General features: G+C 43.9%; 1 protein-coding gene and 1 long non-coding RNA gene across 2 annotated transcripts in view; one reads left to right on the plus strand and one right to left on the minus strand.

Annotated features, from left to right (window-relative positions):
- TOX2 (TOX high mobility group box family member 2) overlaps positions 1–20647 on the plus strand; it is a 327518-nt gene that overhangs the window by 81367 nt on the left and 225504 nt on the right. The window lies entirely within an intron of this gene.
- Positions 18372–20579, minus strand: LOC148685119 (uncharacterized). The gene is made up of 2 exons (XR_015951137.1): positions 20097–20579; positions 18372–18919 (listed from the first exon to the last, which is right to left on the minus strand). It is a non-coding gene; the product is annotated as an uncharacterized LOC148685119 (long non-coding RNA).

The raw sequence follows: 20647 nt of genomic DNA on the forward strand, positions 1-20647 counted from the left end.
CTGGCAAAAACATTCCTCTTTACCCAGACTTTTAGCTGTTAGATAATCTATGGCCTGTTAAAGCTGGGGGAGGGGCGTTGCTGCTGTTATGATTATTTTATTATTATGCTATATATTACTATGCTTTTGTTATGTTTTTTTTTTAAGCTTCGAAAAATGTGTTCTCAATATTGTACACCATCCTGGGATCTTTTGATAAAGGGTGGTATAAATCAAATGAAAAAAAGAAACATTCAAATAGATCTTTCAATCTTAAGTTTACACAGTTCATACGGACACTAAGATTTTGCATTTTGAGCAGGTTTTGTCGTTGTTATTCAGGAATATATATAATAATAATAATAATAATTTATTATTTATACCCCGCCCATCTGGCCGGGTTCCCCCAGCCACTCTGGGCGGCTTCCAACAAAACAGAAATTCTAAAATACAGAAATCCATCAAACATTAAAATACAGAAATCCATTAAACATTAAAAGCTTCCCTAAACAGGGCTGCCTTGAGATGCCTTCTAAAGGTCTGGTAATTGTTGTTCTCTTTGACCTCTAGTGGGAGGGCATTCCACAGGGTGGGTGCCACTACCGAGAAGGCCCTCTGCCTGGTTCCCTGTAACACTGGCTTCTCGTAGTGAGGGAACCGCCAGAAGGCCCTCGGAGCTGGACCTCAGTGTCCGGGCAGAACGATGGAGGTGGAGACGCTCCTTCAGGTATACCGGACCGAGGCCGTTTAGGGCTTTAAAGGTCAACACCAACACTTTGAATTGTGCTCGGAAACGTACTGGGAGCCAATGTAGGTCTTTCAGGACCGGTGTTATGTGGTCTCGGCGGCCGCTCCCAGTCACCAGTCTAGCTGCCGCATTCTGGATTAGTTGTAGTTTCCGGGTCACCTTCAAAGGTAGCCCCACGTAGAGCGCATTGCAGTAGTCCAAGCGAGAGATAACTAGAGCATGCACCACTCTGGAGAGACAGTCAGTGGGCAGGTAGGGACTCAGCCTGCGTACCAGATGGAGCTGATAAACAGCTGCCCTGGACACAGAGTTGACCTGTGCCTCCATGGACAGCTGTGAGTCTAAGATGACTCCCAGGCTGCGCACCTGGTCTTTCAGGGGCACAGTTACCCCATTCAGGACCAGGGAGTCCTCCACACTCGCCCGCCTCCTGTCCCCCACAAACAGTACTTGTCAGGATTCAATCTCAATCTGTTAGCCGCCATCCATCCTCCAACTGCCTCCAAGCACTCACACAGGACCTTCACCGCCTTCACTGGTTCTGATTTAAAAGAGAGGTAGAGCTGGGTATCATCAGCATACTGATGGACACCCAGCCCAAACCCCCTGATGATCTCTCCCAGCGGCTGCATATAGATGTTAAAAAGCATGGGGGAGAGGACAGAACCCTGAGGCACCCCACAAGTGAGAGCCCAGGGGTCTGAACACTCATCCCCCACCACCACTTTCTGAACACGGCCCAGGAGGAAGGAGCAGAACCACTGCATGACAGTGCCCCAAGCTCCCAAGCCCTCTAGACAGTCCAGAAGGATGTTATGGTCAATGGTGTCAAAAGCCGCTGAGAGATCCAGCAGAACAAGGAAACAGCTCTTACCTTTGTCCCTAGCCCGCCGGAGATCATCGACCAGTGCGACCAAGGCAGTTTCAGTCCCATGATGAGGCCTGAATCCTGACTGGAAGGGATCCAAATGGTCCGCTTCTTCCAGGCGTGCCTGAAGTTGTTCAGCAACCACTCGCTCAATCACCTTGCCCAAGAATGGAAGATTTGAGACTGGGTGATAGTTGGCCATATTGGCCGGATCTAAAGATGGTTTTTTAAGAAGCGGTTTAATAACCGCCTCTTTCAGCGGGTCTGGGAAGGCTCCCTCATGGAGAGAAGCATTTACCAACCCGCGAAGCCCATCGCCCAGCCCTTCCCGGCTAGCTTTTATAAGCCAGGATGGGCAAGGATCAAGGAGACAGGTGGTTGGTTTCACTCGTCGAAGCAGCCTGTCCACATCCTCGGAGGTAACAGATTGAAATTGATCCCACAAAACTTGACTAGACAGGACTCTAGCACTCCCCCGCCCCGGCCCTGCTCCCACGGTGGAGTCTACCTCTTCCCGAATCTGAGCGACTTTATCTGCAAAAAACTTTGCAAAATCATTGCAGGAGATCATGTGGCCCGTACTGGGCCCGGATGGAGCAGGTGGTTCCGCTAAATTGCGAACCACCTGGAAGAGTCTCCTGCTGCTGTTTTCTGCAGATGCGATGGAGACGGTGAAGAAGGTCCTCTTCGCCGTCGCCATTGCCACTTGGTAGGCTCGAAGTTGAGCTCTAGCCCGTGTCCGGTCTGATTCAAAATGAGTTTTCCGCCACCGGCGCTCTAGCCGTCTCAACGACTGTTTCATCGCCCTCAGTGCCGGGGAAAACCACGGGGCTGTCCGGGCTCCATGCAATCTGAGAGGGCGCTTCGGAGCCAGACAGTCAATAGCGCTGGTTAACTCCGCATTCCAGCGGGCCACCAGGGAATCAGCTGAAAGGCCATCGACATGGGATAAAACATCCCCTTCCACTCTCTGGAAGCCAATTGGATCCATTAAGTAGCGGGGGCGGACCATCCGAATCGGTCCCACCTCCCTGCAGAGGGGAAGGGTTGTGGAGAAGTCCAGTTGCACCAGAAAGTGATCTGACCATGGCACTTCTTTTGTTTCGCTTTTACTTAATGTCAGATCACCAACATCCATAGAGGTAAACACCAAGTCCAAGGCATGTCCGTGACTATGAGTTGGGCCAGACTTATTCAGGGACAGCCCCATGGTGGCCATGCTTTCCACGAAGTCCCGAGCGGCACCTTGTAAGGTCGTATCGGCATGGATGTTAAAATCCCCTAAGACAACCAAGCTAGGTGTCTCCAGGAGCACATCCGACACGACCTGAAGCAGCTCGGGCAGGGAATCCTTGGTGCAGCGGGGAGGTCGGTACACCAAAAGGAATCCTGTACTGCCCCTATTGCCCAACTTCCAGAACATGCACTCAGAAAACTCAGTCTTACCAATAGGACGCCTGGTGCAAACTAATGACTTCCTAAAAATCACTGCAACCCCCCCTCCCCGCCCAGATGGCCTGGGTTGCTGTGCATAAGAGAAACCTGGTGGACAAGCAGCGCCAAGAACGGGCCCATCGGCTTCATCCAACCAGGTCTCTGTCACACATGCCAGGTCAAATCCTCCATCCACAATCAGGTCGTGAATGGCAGTGGTCTTATTCATCATCAACCTGGCATTGCACAGCAGCACCTTCAGGTCATGTGGGTATCCCTTGCTGATTCCAATATCCGTCCGGTCAGGACCAGACCCGGAGGCAGGGATAGTCCTCAGACAACGACTAAGTCTGCCTCCTTGGTAATGACATGGTCTGGTCTTAGCGTAACTCCTCCTCCTACCCGTGACCACTGAGATCGGTTGTCCCAGTGCATCCCCCCCTGTGGAATCTGCCCCAGCCATTTTGCTTGCTGGGACCCCCTCCCGGGCAGCCCTGACCCCTCCCCTTAAAAACAAAATAAAACCTCTGTAAAAAACAGCAAAGAACAGAACAAAAGAAAAACACAAAAAACACAATAAAACAATAAAAATTACAAATACACTAAAATTTAACAGATTCCCACACCCAACTAAAAATCCCTCCCTAAAACCTATGTAAATCAAAAAATACAGTAAAACAATACAAAGACAGAAAATTACAAACTAAAATTGACCCCTCCCCTTAAAATCAAATTTAAAACCAATACAGAAAACAAACTAATACAATAAAACAATACAAAGACAAAAAATTACAAACTAAAATTAACCCCTCCCCTTAAAATCGAATTTAAAACCAATACAGAAAACAAACTAACAAACTAAACGATAAACAACAAAAACAAAAAACAATAAAAGTTACAAACACATCAGAATTACAAGAAAAGCAGCAGCAGCACTGTTTCAGGCCTCCTAGGAGCCTTAAAGCTGTGGTAGAGTATGGGACCCGCCCCAAGCCCAAGGTGGAAGTGGGCTTCAGGGGGAGCAGTCCTTCCAGTACTCACAGCAGCAGTGATGTTCCAGGCCTCCCAGGAGCCTCAAAAGCTGTGGTGGAGTGGGGGACCCGCCCCAAGCCCCAGGTGGAAGTGGGCTTCAGGGGGAGCAGTCCTCCCAAACACTCCCTGGCAGAGCAGCAGCAGCAGCAGCAATGTTCCAGGCCTCCCAGGAGCCTTAAAAGCCGTGGTGGAGTGGGGGACCCGCCCCAAGCCCAAGGTGGAAGTGGGCTTCAGGGGGAGCAGTCCTTCCAGTACTCACAGCAGTAGTGATGTTCCAGGCCTCCCAGGAGCCTCAAAAGCTGTGGAGGAGTGGGGGACCCGCCCCAAGCCCCAGGTGGAAGTGGGCTTCAGGGGGAGCAGTCCTCCCAAACACTCCCTGGCAGAGCAGCAGTGTGTGTGTGTGTGTGTGTGTGTGTGTGTGTGTGTGTGTGTGTGTGTGTGAATGACTGTTCAGGCACACTTTTACACTAACAGATGTACTCTAGGAACATTAATGCCGACAATGTCACAAAATGGCTGAAAATGAAATAGCGGTAACACCTGGAAACTGACTTGACCCTTCTCCCTCACAAAAACCCAACAACAGGAAGAACATCCAAAATATCCACAGCCATTGCATTACCACATAAATTAATTCTGACATTTAATCCTAGATCAATTGGTGAATCTTCACAACAGATGGCTTTTCTTGTCACTGTAGCAAATGACGATAAGCAAATATGCTTTTAAAAAAAAAACCCACAAAAAATCCCACCATTAATTTCCAAAGTTCAGTTCAGTTAACAGCGTTTTCAATAAACTTAAATTAAATGCAAGTGATCTTGGACACCTCCACAAGAAAGAATAACTTTTGCAAAGAGTGTAACGCTTCCTAGCTCTCATATCTATGCACTTAAACTCTGCTGTACTGGGTATGTTTCTTTGACTGGGGGAGAATGTTGACAGCACTCATACAAATTTGTATTCTACATGAATGGAGCAATCCTATGCCTTTCTACTTGGAAGTAAACCCTGTTGAGTTCGGTGTGTCTTGGCTTGCAGAATCTCTGCCAGTTACTGGGATGTTGGGTTTGCACAGATGCACAGGAGAAAGCACTGGGTTGACTCCACTGGGGCGCCTGCACAGTCCCAACCTCACCCATGCCCTGCCTCTGCAACTACCCCTATAAATGGCAGCAGTGCAACTCTCAGGAGGGCAGTGGTGCACCACCTCTTTACCATACCAGTGTGCCTGAGAATCCAATCAATCTCATGCAAGATCTGCCTGTGACAGAGAACTCATTAATCAGATTCATCGGTGGTCACTTCTTCTTCCTGCAACTAAGCACCGTGGCCTCTTAGGAAAGATGCACAGTTGGCAGCTATGGCAAGATGATTCACTTTTATCAGCTGCTTAGAGGGTAAAGCTGTATCTGATGAAGACTGGGCCTAGGAGCCCAAGTCTTTGCCAAAGAAATTAGGGGAAGCTGTGATTTGAAATTGAGAATGGTGTGTGTGGGAGAGAGCTATGCTACTCTCCTCCCCTTCCGTCTCGTCCATGACTCAGCATAGCCATGTAATAAATCCAAGTAGAAGGGTCATTATAAGAAAATTGCTCAACCTACTTATATTCAGCAACGCAATCAAAAGAATTTAATCATTCTTCAGCAATGAAAAACTAAGAATATCCTGGCGGAAGGACTATGACTCAGGAATGGTACACAGGCTTTAAATGTAGGCGGTCCCAAGTAGGCCACTTTGAGAACAGGATGCTGTTGGGCATTTGGTCAGATCAGCAGAGCTCTTCTTTTGTTCTTGTTGTTGTTGTTGTTTAGTCGTTTAGTCGTGTCCGACTCTTCGTGACCCCATGGACCATAGCACGCCAGGCACTCCTGTCTTGCACTGCCTCCCGCAGTTTGGTCAAACTCATGTTCGTAGCTTCGAGAACACTGTCCAACCATCTTGTCCTCTGTCGTCCCCTTCTCCTAGTGCCCTCAATCTTTCCCAACATCAGGGTCTTTTCCAAGGATTCTTCTCTTCTCATGAGGTGGCCAAAGTATTGGAGCCTCAGCTTCAGGATCTGTCCTTCCAGTGAGCACTCAGGGCTGATTTCCTTAAGAATGGATAGGTTTGATCTTCTAGCAGTCCATGGGACTCTCAAGAGTCTCCTCCAGCACCATAATTCAAATTCTTTTGTTCTTAGTCACAGTTATATCAAGCTTTTGAAAGGGTCAGGCTGACGAGGAAGACCTCTGCTAGAGAGTCTGGAGAGCTACTGCCTCTCAGGATAGGTAATACTGGTCTAGAGGGACAAGCAGTTTGACAAATAATCTAGTAACTTCCTGTGTTCCACAAAATTGATTCCAGTGTTGGAATTGTGTGTCAGGGATGAATTGGACTCCTGATTACTTTGAAATGGGAAAATGAGTATATTATTAATTGATAACCTTTGAGAATGATTTGGTCATGCAGGAATTCTTCATACTTGCCATGAAATGGCTTTTTGCCAAGGCTCTCCAATAACCGCACACATTTAAAATTAATATAAACGCACATGGCACTATTAGGAATTCTTGCCTCATTTGCATCAACATCCCAACATAGTTATTCTCTAACATTCCATGAAAATTGGAGAGTTAAATATGAGAGAAAACATTTCAAAGCCTGAGTCAGGTCTGGGAATCAGGATTGAGATGTAAGTGTGAAGGGAACGTTAAAGATCAAAAGCTTTCACACTAACCAACAGAAGCTGTTGATACAAAAGTATGTCTCGTGTACTAAATTTTAATTCCAGTTGCTTGAAGGGAAAGGACTAGACTTGGTAAAAGAGTCGTTGCACATGTCACTTGGCCTGTAAAACAGACTCCATAATTACAGCATATCAAATTCTGATCTCTGCTACATGAACACAAACTAGATTCATTTACACCAGCAGCACAAAGGGACTTGCACTAGATACTATTTCATCCATGTTACATGGAAGCAGCCCATATCTCCCAGAATATATGTAAATATATATTGTCAATTTCACTTCTGTGCTTCTGATAGCAGAAAAGACAAAACTGTGAGCCACATCTATATCATGTCTGATGTGGAGAGACTGGAAAAGAGGCAGATTTGCAGGAAGATCATACTAAGGAAAACTTTGTTAAGCAGCTTTGAACATTTTTCATATTCTCCTTTGAGCTATCCTCACTGTTGTGGTGGCACGGGGTTGCCGTTCCGTGTTTGGACTCACGCTACTTGTTGAACGGTTCATTAATCCAGTCTATATAACGTTTACTGTGCATGTATTTGCTTACAGTTATATTTTTATCCATTCCATGTTCACAGTATTTCCAGGTCTTGACTTGCACATGGCACCTTAGTATGTTTGTTGTTTGAATGGTTACTAGCCTATCTCTATTCTAGCTATTATTCCAGTAAATTTGGTTTTATATTGACTAGCCAGTTTGTGGTGTTGTTGTTGTTTTGTTTTGTTGCACCAGGAACAGAGAAACCGTCATGTGACTGGTCTGACCACTTTCAATTGTGCATCCTAAATTTTGATTATCAAATCATGTTTTCAGGGGGAAAAGCAGTTTGTGATTAAACAACAACTTATATATCTATATATATTGGGAGTTTTGATTGCATTTGAATAACAAATAAGGATGAGAGACTTTTGATTTGCCTATTGCTGCTGGATATTTCAAGAACAAAAAAACCAAACAAACATACAGGCCTTAAGTAATAGTTTCAATTAAACTGCCCATCTGTAACTATGCTTTACTTTTAAAAATGGATATATTTTTCTGATGAAATATTCTATTTTATATCAGGAGGAATATAAATTTGTGTTTTAACTTTTAAAAATACAAATTTCATCTGTTGTTTACTAGATTCTGAAATATCACACTATGGGCAAGAGTCATGGCTATGCAAGTGGACCAGATGAGACTTTCCCTTCTCCCTCTGCAGCCATTTGTGTGGGCCCCATTAGCCTTTGGAGGGCCACCCAACTCTACATAGCAGATTTTGGGTTGCAAGGGAGCTGCAGGGGGAGGGAAAGGAAGGGGAGGTCCTTTTATGTGAGTGGAAGTCATTTGTAGAAGCAACTTTGACACTGCTGGATGCTGCCAAATACAGTAGTATATTTCATATGAATTTTGTTCCAAAATGATTGCAAAGCCTTTTGTTTGTTTATAAGAAAATTTTATTGTGGGACAGGTGCCTGGTTACCCAAACTGAGGATTTAAAATGCTTCAGAATATGGGGAAATACAAGAAGGGATATTAGGAAAGGTGGCAACAGAAGCTGGGTGGATTTCTATTCTGGACTTGAGATTCTAGCCTCTGTGATATTTTGAAGTGGTTCCAGCAAGAATAGGATTGCCATATTTTACTTATCCCTGGTCCTGTGACCCTCACAGCTGGTGAAGTTTTTCTGTCACTTTATTTCCACGTTGGAAAGAAACACCGTGGCGCATCTGCAGCAGCATAACCAGACACCTTCATCTGCCCCAGCTGCAACAAAACATCTCCCCCTTATATTGGTCTTATACAGCCATGATAGGCGCTGCAACCTTCTAACACTCCCAAAGGCACATTCCTCCATTGTCTCCTGAGACCGATAGATGAGAAGAAGAAGAAGAAGAAGAAGAAGAAGAAGAAGAAGAAGAAGAAGAAGAAGAAGAAGAAGAAGAAGAAGAAGAAGAAGAAGTTCAACTAATTAATTGCCCTGCATGCCCTGCATGCCACTTTAATAAAAATGCACAGGAGCATAGGTACTAAAAGAAGAATGGCAATCTTAAACCACACATAATATAATACTCCAGAGGGACCATTGATTTGACATAGTAAAGCTATTCTTGCATTTACATGTCCTTCTACAAGTTAAAATTGAATCTAAAATTGTACAATGTCTGCAAAACAGATTGCGTCAGTCTCCTCTTTTCAAATCAGGGTGGGTTTTTTTGGTGTTGTTTTTTTTTAAAAAAAAATCCTGTCCAAAAAGGGAAAACATCTTCATGAAATCATTATAAGTGCCAGCTATTTAACCACCTGTCACTTTGCAATTGATGCCTACTCAATATTTGACAGGAAAAACATTATTTTGTCTACATATTATCTCACAACAGAAGCAGTATAACCCACACACAACGGCACTCACCTATTGTGTGGAAATCTGTTTAAACAAAGAAAGGAAATTTCTCTCACAAAACCAAGGGAAGGAAAGACAATTGCTTGTAATTAATGTTACTAGTAGGTTTAGGCAGTCAAAGCAAGCAAACCAAACAAGCAGCTTAGTCTTAGAAGATCTCTTAACAGCCTTTCTCAAATTAACCTCAGCTTTGCCACACAGCTTTGTGTGGCAATTAGTTGTTTTTTTTAAAAAATGAAACAAAACAAAAAACAAAACAAAACAAAAAACCTAAAAAATTATGTTATCAAGTTACACCATCAGCTTAAGCAGTTTGAACTTTGATAACTATAATTAAGATGCTTGAGTGACCGTTGGTTAATAAATAAAAAATATATATTATGCTATCAATTGTAGTCCAGCTCATTCTCAAAACATGCTTTAGCATTGCATCTGAACTCGGCTTATGATTCGTTTCAATGGGGAAAGGACTTGCTTCTTCCATTAAAGTGAACAGAAAAATAGCCAACATGTACAAGAACTCTTATCAATATATTAGAGCATGATTTGGATTAGAGTATGTGTGTCACAGAGTTTAAGGTTGCAATCCTAAACATGCTTGTCAGAAAATGTCCCGTTGAGCTCTCTGCAACTTATTTCTGATGAAGCATGCATAATATTTTTGTGCTGAGGAAATGGCCAAACAAAAAAGGCTAGGTGCTTTTGCTATCCTGTATGTAACCCCCTTTGGACCCTTTCCAAAGTCTTTCTAAGCATTTGTTGGAGGCATTGTAAAAGATAAAAGAGGGTTTTTTAAATGCATTTTAGTCTGAATCATATGTTGTTTTTGTCTTTTTTAATGGGCTATTCTGATGGGGGGTTGTGGTTCTCCCTGTTGCCTGGTGCCCCAGGCTCTCGAGGTGGTGTGAAATATCATATACTGACCAATTAATAATATGGGCAGAACAATCCGAACGAAGAGACATAGAAGATTTACCACTGCATCTGAAAACCTGCTGGCTCCCACCAATCAGTGCAAAGGGGGCAGGAGAGGAAGGGTGATGGCTGGTTGTTGTTGTTGTTGTTGTTGTACCAACTCCAGGTGGCAGCAGCAGAGGGGCCCAGAATATGTGTGTGTGTGTGTGTGTGTGTGTGTGTGTGTATGTATATATATATATATATATATATATATATATATATATATATATACACGTAAAGGTAAAGAGACCCCTGACCATTAGGTCCAGTCGTGACCGACTCTGGGGTTGCGCGCTCATCTCGCATTATTGGCCGAGGGAGCCAGCGTACAGCTTGCAGGTCATGTGGCCAGCATGACAAAGCCACTTCTGGCAAACCAGAGCAGCACATGGAAACGCTGTTTACCTTCCCGCTGTAGCGGTTCCTATTTATCTACTTGCATTTTGACGTGCTTTCGAACTGCTAGGTTGGCAGGAGCTGGGACCAAGCAACGGGAGCTCACCCCGTCACAGGGATTCGAACCGCCGACCTTCCGATCAGCAAGCCCTAGGCTCAGTGATTTAACCACAGCGCCACCTGGGTCCCATATATATATATATATATGGATGTCGAGACATTCGTAAGCGCACAGCCATTACCCCCATTTGTAAGTCGAAAAATTCAGTTGTCGAATCGTTCGTAAGTCGAGGAACCACTGTATATTTCCCCAGCTTGTTTGGCAGCACAGCTTCTCCTTCGTCCTTTCAATCTCTGATCCGGGCTGTTATCCAAATCTTCTTTTGAACTTTAATGATGCAGCAACTCCCATATTATTAAGTTGTTAAATTATTCCCATCTGGGCTAACAAAATAAAAAAAATCCTTCCAGTAGCACCTTAGAGACCAACTAAGTTTGTCATTGGTATGAGCTTTCATGTGCATCCCATCTGGGCTGTTGTCCAAATCTGTCTTTGATATATTTTTCAAGGAGTGGAACAGTTCTGGATTCTGCAGATCTGTGGTTGGCTCTGCTCCAATCACACCTCTCTCCCAATGCCTTGGGGCTCAGGTAAGGAGGCTATTGTTAGTGAGTACACTGCTGGCAGTAGCTGTTCCACCACCTGTGCATTTGGACACCACCACCTAATCATTCTATAAATTTGTTTCGCCATCACCATTGCCATCCTAACTACCCCAAGAAGTGCTGAGCAGGGAGTTAGGATTGTGCTGTAAACAAAAGAAATATACTGGGAGTGGAATCCAACATAGCTGCAAGCAGTGCTTTTTTCCTTAAAAAATGTTTCTCATTTTCCTACTCATATTGAAATACTGCCCCTCAATGAGCCCAAACTTAGATCCACAAAATGTTTAGGGATATGCGTACCCCTGCATACCCCCAGAAAAAAAGCACTGGCTGCAAGCCTTTTGTTCAATCAGCACAATTATTTCTGGTTACACCACAGAATATTTGCCTCCCTCTCCTCCCACCATGCCTGCCTGAACCTGGTGAGATTTGGGGAGGATGTGAGACACACATGGGGGGGTGGGGGGGAGGGAGAGCAATCCCTTTGTGCAAGTGGAAGTCCTTGCCCTGGCAGGGTGTGGTAACTGAATACCATCATAAATATGAATATTAGTGGTACCTCGAGTTACAAACACCTCGGGTTACAAACACTTTGGGTTACAGACTCTGCTAACCCGGAAGTAGTACCTCGGGTTAAGAACTTTGCCCCAGGATGAGAACAGAAATCCCGGGGCGGCGGCACGGCAGCAGCGGGAGGCCCCATTAGCTAAAGTGGTACCTCAGGTTAAGAATGGTTTCAGGTTAAGAACGGACCTCCAGAACGAATCAAGTTCGTAAACAGAGGTACCACTGTACTAAATAATAGGATACATACCAGCAGAGGTATATTCCTTTGTGGTCTTTGGAACAGTCAAAGGCCGAAGCAGATCAGCATTCTATCCCTTAGTATTGCAGGGTTGAACTAGACGCCATACTATTCATGTCTTTAGCCCTCACATGCCTGATTTTAAATTGCTGGCTTAGTGGAGACTCATCTTGGGACTACCCGTAGCATGTGAGGAGAGGGCTTTAATGCTTTGCTCTCAGAGTCCAAATTGGAACTACCCCGTTGCCTCCTAGAGCCAGTGTGGTGTAGTGGTTAAGAGCGGTAGATTTGTAATCTGGGGAACCAGGTTCGTGTCTCCGCTCTTCCACATGCAGCTGCTGGGTGACCTTGGGCTAGTCACACTTCTCTGAAGTCTCTCAGCCCCACCCACCTCACAGAGTGTTTGTTGTGGGGGAGGAAGGGAAAGGAGATTGTTAGCCACTTTGAGACTCCTTCGGGTAGTGATAAAGCGGGATATCAAATCCAAACTCTTCTTCCTATTTCCAATGGGAGGAAAGCTCCCATTGGTTCCATTGGTGCCCCTGCCCCCATACCACAGCCCTGATTGGTCTCCCCTCCCCTTTTTTCTGCCCATTAAAATTAATAATAATCTACCATTCAAGAGTAAAATACATTGGCAACATCACATCTACTTCGGCCTTTGGGATATTAGTGATAATAAAAAAATAAGAATATAATCTAGACACCAGTAAGCATTTTAATGTTCCATTAATTTCATTTAGAGAGAATTAAACACACATCCAATTCTCCCATTAAACTCAGTGGGACTGAAATTGCTTATCTTTGGATGATTTGTACACTATGTTTTTATTTTTCATTACCTAACTTCTTCACATCATTTTGTATAGGAGACCTAATGATAATGATATGCTTATCTATAGAAATATACGAGCGATGTCTGATGCTGTTTATGCTCTCAAAGTGGGGTGGAGAGAAGGCAAACCTTTCTACATATTTAAAGGAAGCAATAATTAAATGTTCAGAAAGAGACCAATTCAATCTAGCAAATGTTTAGAAGAGTCATTTTGTATTGGCTGTGGGGGAGATGTTCTATTCCTAGTGATAAAATGAGTTAATTTTCATGGTTTATAAAGGGACTGAATCCTGTTGAAAACAGGGGGAAATGTATATCTTTACATATGTAGTTTTTAGTGGCACCTACAACAATATATGTAATATAATCATCACCGTAATTAATTAAGATAACAATATTGCAGAATGTTGCTAAATACTGATTCATCACTAATTAACATTATATAGAAAAACAAACTAGCCTAGTGAATCAGAAAATGCATTTTGCTCAATTATTTTGAATACTATCACTTAGTTTTAATTACTATTTCCCCCATAATGTTTTAACCAAGGCACAAGGCTCTATAAAAAATTATGACATCTTCATATAACGTGATCCAGAAATATTGGCTAATACCATTTGGTGAATAACTTAAAAAGCAGAGCAAAAATATGTATTCTGTTGTGCGTTTTCATAGAAGGATCCTAAACCTGTATGAAATACTGATAGAGAATGTCTGGCTTGTATAGAAAATGCATGTGTAGAAAGGCTGGGCTGTTTATCAGGAAATATTGGCAAGGATCCAAAGAGCTACTTTAGGAACACTCAAGGGCCAGAGCAGTAAACCAACCACAAAAGCAGGAGTAGTGCTTCTGACTGACAGGCAAAAATAGAGGGGGTGGGGAAAATATCCAGGTGCTAGAAACATGATTTGTTCCAAGCCCAACCCTTTCCCCAGGGGCATGTTTCCAGCAACAGTTCTCAGATACATGAGACACTAAGGTGACTCCATTATGCTGTCCTTTGCAATTGGGAATTGTTGCTAGAAAGGTGCCTTGCAGTGGCTCTCTGCAGCCCCAGGAAGGGACTTTCCCCATGCCCTGCTATCTGAAGTCCTTTTGCTATGGATCAAGCCTGACATCAGGCCTTATATCAGGGGTCCCCAAACTAAGGCCCGGGGGGCCGGATGCGACCCAATCACCTTCTCAATCCGGCCCATGGACGGTCCAGGAATCAGCGTGTTTTTACATGAGTAGAATGTGTCCTTTTCTTAAAAATGTGTCTCTGGGTTATTTGTTGGGCATAGGAATTCGTTCATATTTTTTCTTCAAAATATAGTCTGGCCCCACACAAGGTCTGAGGGACAGTAGACTGGCCCCCTGCTGAAAAAGTTTGCTGACCCCTGCCTTATATTCTTCATTTATTTATTCGTGTTTATAACTTCTTTTTGTAAACCACTTTGAAGGTTTTGGGGTTTTTTTAAGCCTACAACAATCAAGTAGTATATAAATGTTATGAAATAAATATATATATATTTAAAAATCAGCTGATAAGTGGGTTTGTTATTCTGCATTGGCTGCGCATGCTAATTCCCCTGCTGGGAACTGGCGTAGGTAGCCAGAGCAACAGGATTTAACTCCTGCTCAGCAACTGATAAGCAGGGGCTGAATCCTGCTCAGTTCAGCAGGGAGCAGAACCTGCAGCCAAAGCTCGCTGTCAGGTGATTGACAGGTGGGGCCACCAGTGATGTAGAGATAAAGAATCAGCTGAAGAATGCCTAGTAGAGAGTATTCTAGCTGTTCTACAAAGGTTGGTTGACAATGATGTCCAGTTATTGGCTTGTATGTAGATGTAATTTTTCCTAAGGTACTTGTGCTGTATCATTTCCATCCTGTGTGTTGTGATGTAGAGAAGAGTTCAGCTCTCAAGGGCTGGCTTAGGCCACAGAGCATTGTAGGGCTTAAAATTTGTTCTGTGCTTCACAGCATTCCACAGAATGTTTGTTAAGCAACACACATTATTGGCCAGACTTCTAAATGTCCTTCTTACAGGGAAGAAGCTGAAATGGAGCAAATGCTCGCCACTGTTGGAAGACCAGTAGACAGAGGAGTGTCTGAGCACCTTTGAAATTCTCACAAGAATTCTAGTACTGGAAATTGCACACTGAAAGTTTCTGTATGTTTCACATACTTGTGCCACTTGCATGAAGCTTGGAACAACTTTCTAGAAGGCATGAGGGAAAAGGTCTAATGAGCAGAGGTTTAAGACCCAGTGAAAGAAGATCGTTTTCCCATAAAGTTCAACTTTTTACTTCTCAAATGGACCAGAGAAGTAACATTTTGTGATTATCTCTATAGCTCAAAGATTACAATAATCACAAATAACAGCCCCTCGTGTCCTAATCTGAGCCACAAGTTCCTGTATTAAGGCTCAGCAACTTCTAAATGTAGAAAAGCCAGAATCTGGGAATGATCCAGGGAGTATTTTTTACACAGTCATCATGCTACATGTGTGAAATTATTTCTAAGCAAAGGAAGTTGCTTATAAATGAAGTGACCTAGTGGTCACTTTATTGAACAAGGGGCAATGCTATGCCAGGAAATACACTAGATTCAAATCTCAACGCAGAGGCTATAGAATATTCGCCTCAGCTTCACCAATTTATGACTCTCCAGCATCAGTAGGAGAGATGTCAAGGTGCAGAAAACAGAAGAACCACCATCAAGTATCTTCTACAAAGACAGATACTACAGTATTTGTAATGAAGACAGTAACTGGCTATGAGAGGGTATGGCTGAAGTACAATCAACCTCAACATCCTTATCTATTAAAGAAAAAGATTAACCACCCAATGAGTTGAAGACTTTATTGCTGTTGCTGTGTTTTGTTTAGGAAAGCGTGTGACCCAGTGGACTGTTGAAGGGGAGAGTAGTTTCACAGGGGAGGATGTCACCCCCACTTCAAAATGCTGAAAATCTAAAGGCATTGTTGTTAATGGTTCTTTCTGAGGTATGGTAAATGTGTTAAGACAAAGCCAGGTGTTGGGTTCGCTTCAGTTTTGAAGTACAGTAGTGCTGAGTTTGGGTGTTCTTAATAACCTTATTTTTTATAGATAAGGATGCTGAAGAACTGATTATGCTTCAGCTATCCCCTCTCATAACTACTGTCTTCATTATTGTAATTATAGTCTAAATAGCATCATAGTTTCAAAAATTATGATATAAAAACTGGGCATTCAGTGGTTAAAAGCGTCAAGAGCTGGAGATTCCAGGCTGACAGAAAGCTTTACCTCAGAAGAACAGGAGCAACATGACCTGAGGCCTAGTTTATTTGCTTGTAATGCAAGCCCTTATCATACATTATTCACGTATACAATAAATATGTGAGGGGCTGGGTGGGCAGCAGGCTGTGCCCCTAACGTACACACATTCATTGTATTGCCTGAAGAGGACCCCCTTCATACAACTGGGAAAACAGGGTCCCCAAACAGGCAGGGAAAAGCCCTCCACATCTACAGTTGAATGTGTGGGGTCCTTTCTTCCTTCCTTTCTTCTTTTTACAGAAAAATGATCGTGTGTACATTGGAGCAGAGCTGCTGCCACAGTGCCATCCCCCCCCCCCATGCAATTAACTGTATGCATAGAATAACATATTAAAAGGGCTATTGTGTTTCAAGTATGAGGGAGATGTTTCAACCTGATTATTGAAGGAGATTCCAGTTGTAAGAAGAGACAGCAGCTGACATGAAACATCACAGGGACAACACAATAGTGGATGGGTTAAACTAAAAAAGACCTATGATGTAAAGAATGTGTTGCACAGAGTGTGGAAAGTTCCATTTTGTAAGTGAAAAACAAGCATTTTAAATAGGAAAATATGCCATTCTGACCTTGCTTATTATTGTGTACTACCATAGATCCAGGGAAACTACAAGTGGGATCATGCTGTCCACCCTAGAACTGAATCCAGTCACCTTAACTGTTGGGGAAAATCCTTTTAGAATTCTGTTTTACAAAGGTGGTTACACTGGCAATTCCTCTCACATTTTCTTTATGCAGTATAACATCAACCAGACCAAGAAAATCAAGTAATAATAATCCTAAGCATTCTTACTGTGAAAAGACTTCCAGGAGATTTGCTTCAAAGCAACTTAAATTTACTTCAAATTAATATTGAGATGTTAATCAAACAGTTTCAGAGAGGAACGTTACACTTTCACCTGTGAGAAATGTCCTGGAAGTTACAATAACAGTGAGAAACATACTTTCAAGTATGACATCTCATCCTTAACCCAGTTATGAGATAATTCAGGCTTGAAACAAATTTGTAAATATGATGCACATTATTGGTTTCCCTTCACCCTCTAATCTGGAGTGTGTTTGTGAAAGAGAGACCTAAAATTCAGCCCTTTTGGTGGGAAACAGAGCATCTCATAGAATAATAAATGGCATTTGGACTTCCTTAAACCAATCCTATGGTTTCCTTGTGTGCATATTTTCTGTGGTTGATACGGCCAGTTCGTTCTTCTACTCCTTCCCATGGTATATATTTTGGCTTCCTTTTCCTAAACAAACACCCATTTCACCCATGCCTTCCTCTGTTGCTGCCCAATACTATATATTTTTATTTCCTTATCTATGAGACAGAATTTATTTTCCTCTTAGTAGGCTTTCAGCTTTATTTCTTCACCATGGTACAGTACTGTTATGAGTTTGGGTGCTAGAGTTTGTGGGTGCAAGGCACTCATAATTTCTGGATTTAGTAAATTTTAGGATTTAATCAATGCTTGGAGTATTAAAATGGGATGCCAGATGCTGGATTTAGCATATTGAAATACAGGTCGAAACAGATTCCTGTGTCAGGTAAATCTCCTGGGGAGATGGATCATTAAAAGAGGTCAAAGAGAAGACAGGGAGCCATCAAGAAAGGGATTGATAAAGCAATGACTCTCCGCCAGCCAGCAGATGGGTGAAGCCCCACCCTGAGCTCTGAGCTCATGAATCTAAAGACAATGCCAGAGGTTATTGTTAGGAGGAAGTTTTAGGATTTCAGTGGGCTGTGGCATGATCAAGGGTAAAAGGGGTCAGTCTGTAAAATGTTGCAAGTCGGAGACCACGTTCAGATAACAATGTGGGCTCCCTGTATCAGAAGCTGCAGCAATGGGAGAGACAGGAGTGTAATGCTTTGAACCCCTCCATTGTAGGCTCAGGATGTACATATGTGTAAATAAACAATATATCATAAAAACACCACAGCCTCATTTCCAAAGGAAACATGAACCCTGGGTAAATGCTTGGAGCCCTGGAATCTCACATCACTTGGAGATTGGGGTGGTGTTTAACAATATTCTACACTCTTCCAACGATATTTTTGCCCATTCACTGCCCCAAAGTTCTTCAGCCATTCCTACCTCACTTTTCTATACTGCCTCAGAGCCAAACACTCTATGATGCCCTGTATGGACTGTATAACTAAGCACCATGATCTGGTCCTTTTGTAGCAAGGTAAATAAAATACTGCCATTCATAATTAAAATGCAGACACTAGTTGATTCATGCCATATACCCAACCATAAATGGTTATTTATTCCGTTGAGCTTTTCCTCAAATGACAACCTTCTCCCAAAGTATATTTTTTGTGTGGTGTTCCTCAAAACAAATGTTTTGAAACACTTGCAGAGGAAGCGAAGACCACGACACAAACCTGAACAATGTCCCGGACGTGCCAATTGTAAAGCTGGTTATCCAACTGCAGAATGTGGCTCTTACTTCATCAATACTACCTTCTTCCTCTTTCACTTCCTGTAGAAATCCATTACTAGGTGCAGGCCTTCCAGTATGACTCTACAATTTTCTGATGAGCCTAAACTGAACAGTGAATGTTCTGAGATTCTTAATTCCATATTCTACAAGCAATTCTTTCCCCCTGTATTTTCCCTATCTTATTTTAATTTAGTCTTTATTTGAAATATGATCGGTTGGGAACCATTTCAGGTCCACTCCATTTTTAAACTGTTCTTTCTTTTGCTTAGGGACATTAATAGTCTACCCCACATGCACTTTTTCTTCTGAACTTCAGTTGCCATGTTATATTCCATTCCTAGAAACATAAGAAAATGGTAATAATGAGTGGGTTCCATACATCATTATCCCCCCCCCCGCCTCATAGCTGTCAACCCCCCCCCTCTTTTTTTTGCAGGAAACTCCCTTATTCCAAGCCACAGCTGTCAGCCTTCCCTTTTTTTGCTGGAAATTCCCTTATTCCAGCACCGTTTCCCGCTGCTACCTTGGATTGTTAGATATACTTTAGACCAGGCACCCCAAACTTCGGCCCTCCAGATGTTTTGGACTACAATTCTCATCTTCCCCGATCACTGGTCCTGCTAGCTAGGGATCATGGGAGTTATAGGCCAAAACATCTGGAGGGCCGCAGTTTGGGGATGCCTGCCGTAGACTGTCCCTGGGACAGGTGAGGCTGCTGCTGATCCCTTATTTTCAAATCCAAAAGTTGACAGCTTTGCCCCCATTCCGCTTCTCTGCATAGCTCTTCAGCTTGTACTTCAGTGCTTAACACATTGTCTATTTTCACGTATGAAAAAATAAAGGCACTAACCCTGCAACATCAAGGTATCACAGAAGCCTCTCTTCACAAAGCTGCCAACTATTTATTGGTGGTTTGGAGCCTACTCCTCCAGGGCAGAACATTACCTGGAAGGAACTTTCCTTCAAAAATTGAAGTGACTTATGTGTTCTAGCCAAGAGTGCCTTCTGATAGATCTTAGAAGATTTGCTGAAGACAGTTAATTGGGACAAACGCAGGTTGTTTATCACTCTGTGCTTCCTAGAAACCACTACTACAACATCTCTGAGAGGTAGCCATCCAGCCTCTTCATAAAAGCCTCGAACCACATTTGGGGCAGTTTGTCCCTCTGGCAGAACAGTTTGTAGTCAGGAAGTTCCTCGTGTTTAGTCTAAAGTTCTTGCCATTCGAAAGAAGTTGTGCTTTTACCCCCTGTAGGGTTGTGCTTTTACCCCCTGTAGGCACAGAAACAAATTCGCCTCTGTGACAGCCCTTCAAATATGTGAATATGGCTATCAAATCGGCTCTTGAGCTGCCTCTTCTGCGTTTCTTTTTGGGGTGGGGGCAGGTCCCAGCCCAGTCCTTCTCAGGTATGGCAAAGTGCTGGTAACTTTGGGAGCGGATCTCGGCTCTAAGTTGAGAGTTTAGCCCAAGCCCTTCACTTGTGTGCGAGCGAAAACACGCCCAAGGGGCATACCTGGAGACTTGGGGAGTCGGTAGGGGAGTTCCTCCAGGTTCGCCCCCCCCCTCCTGCCGCAGGGTTTTGCGGAGAGCAAGCAGGTCCGCAAAGTGAAAAGTCTGCCCGTACGAGCCCCTCTGCTGCGACCCCCTTGCAGAGTTCACCGCCTCTTCTTTCTGTGGGACCCATTCCCCCGTGGCCAGGGTGACTATAGAGCCCCATGCGGTACCTTCCCGCGAATGAACCTGAGGGTTGGGAAGGGGTGTGTGGAAGCGAGAAGAGAAGAACAAGCCCGGAGGGGCTGCGGCGAAGAACCTGCCCCAAGCCCCTTCCGCGAGAGAGTGCGGCCAGGAAAGCGGCGGCGGCGGCGCTCCCTGCTCGCTCCGCACATGCCAGGCCCTCCCCGTCCCTCGGTGGGTCGGCATTCGGGGCAGGCCCGCTCTCAGGCGCGGGGTGTTCTGGCGACACCCTCCCGCCCTGTGGCGGTCCCAGCGCCCGCCTGAGAGAGGTTGCTGTGGGAGCCCAGCCCAGGCGCTCTCCCCTCCCCCCATCCTCCTCCTCCTCCTCCT

This window comes from Zootoca vivipara, chromosome 7, assembly GCF_965207765.1.
Source record: "Zootoca vivipara chromosome 7, rZooViv2.hap1.1, whole genome shotgun sequence".
NCBI lineage: Eukaryota > Metazoa > Chordata > Lepidosauria > Squamata > Lacertidae > Zootoca > Zootoca vivipara.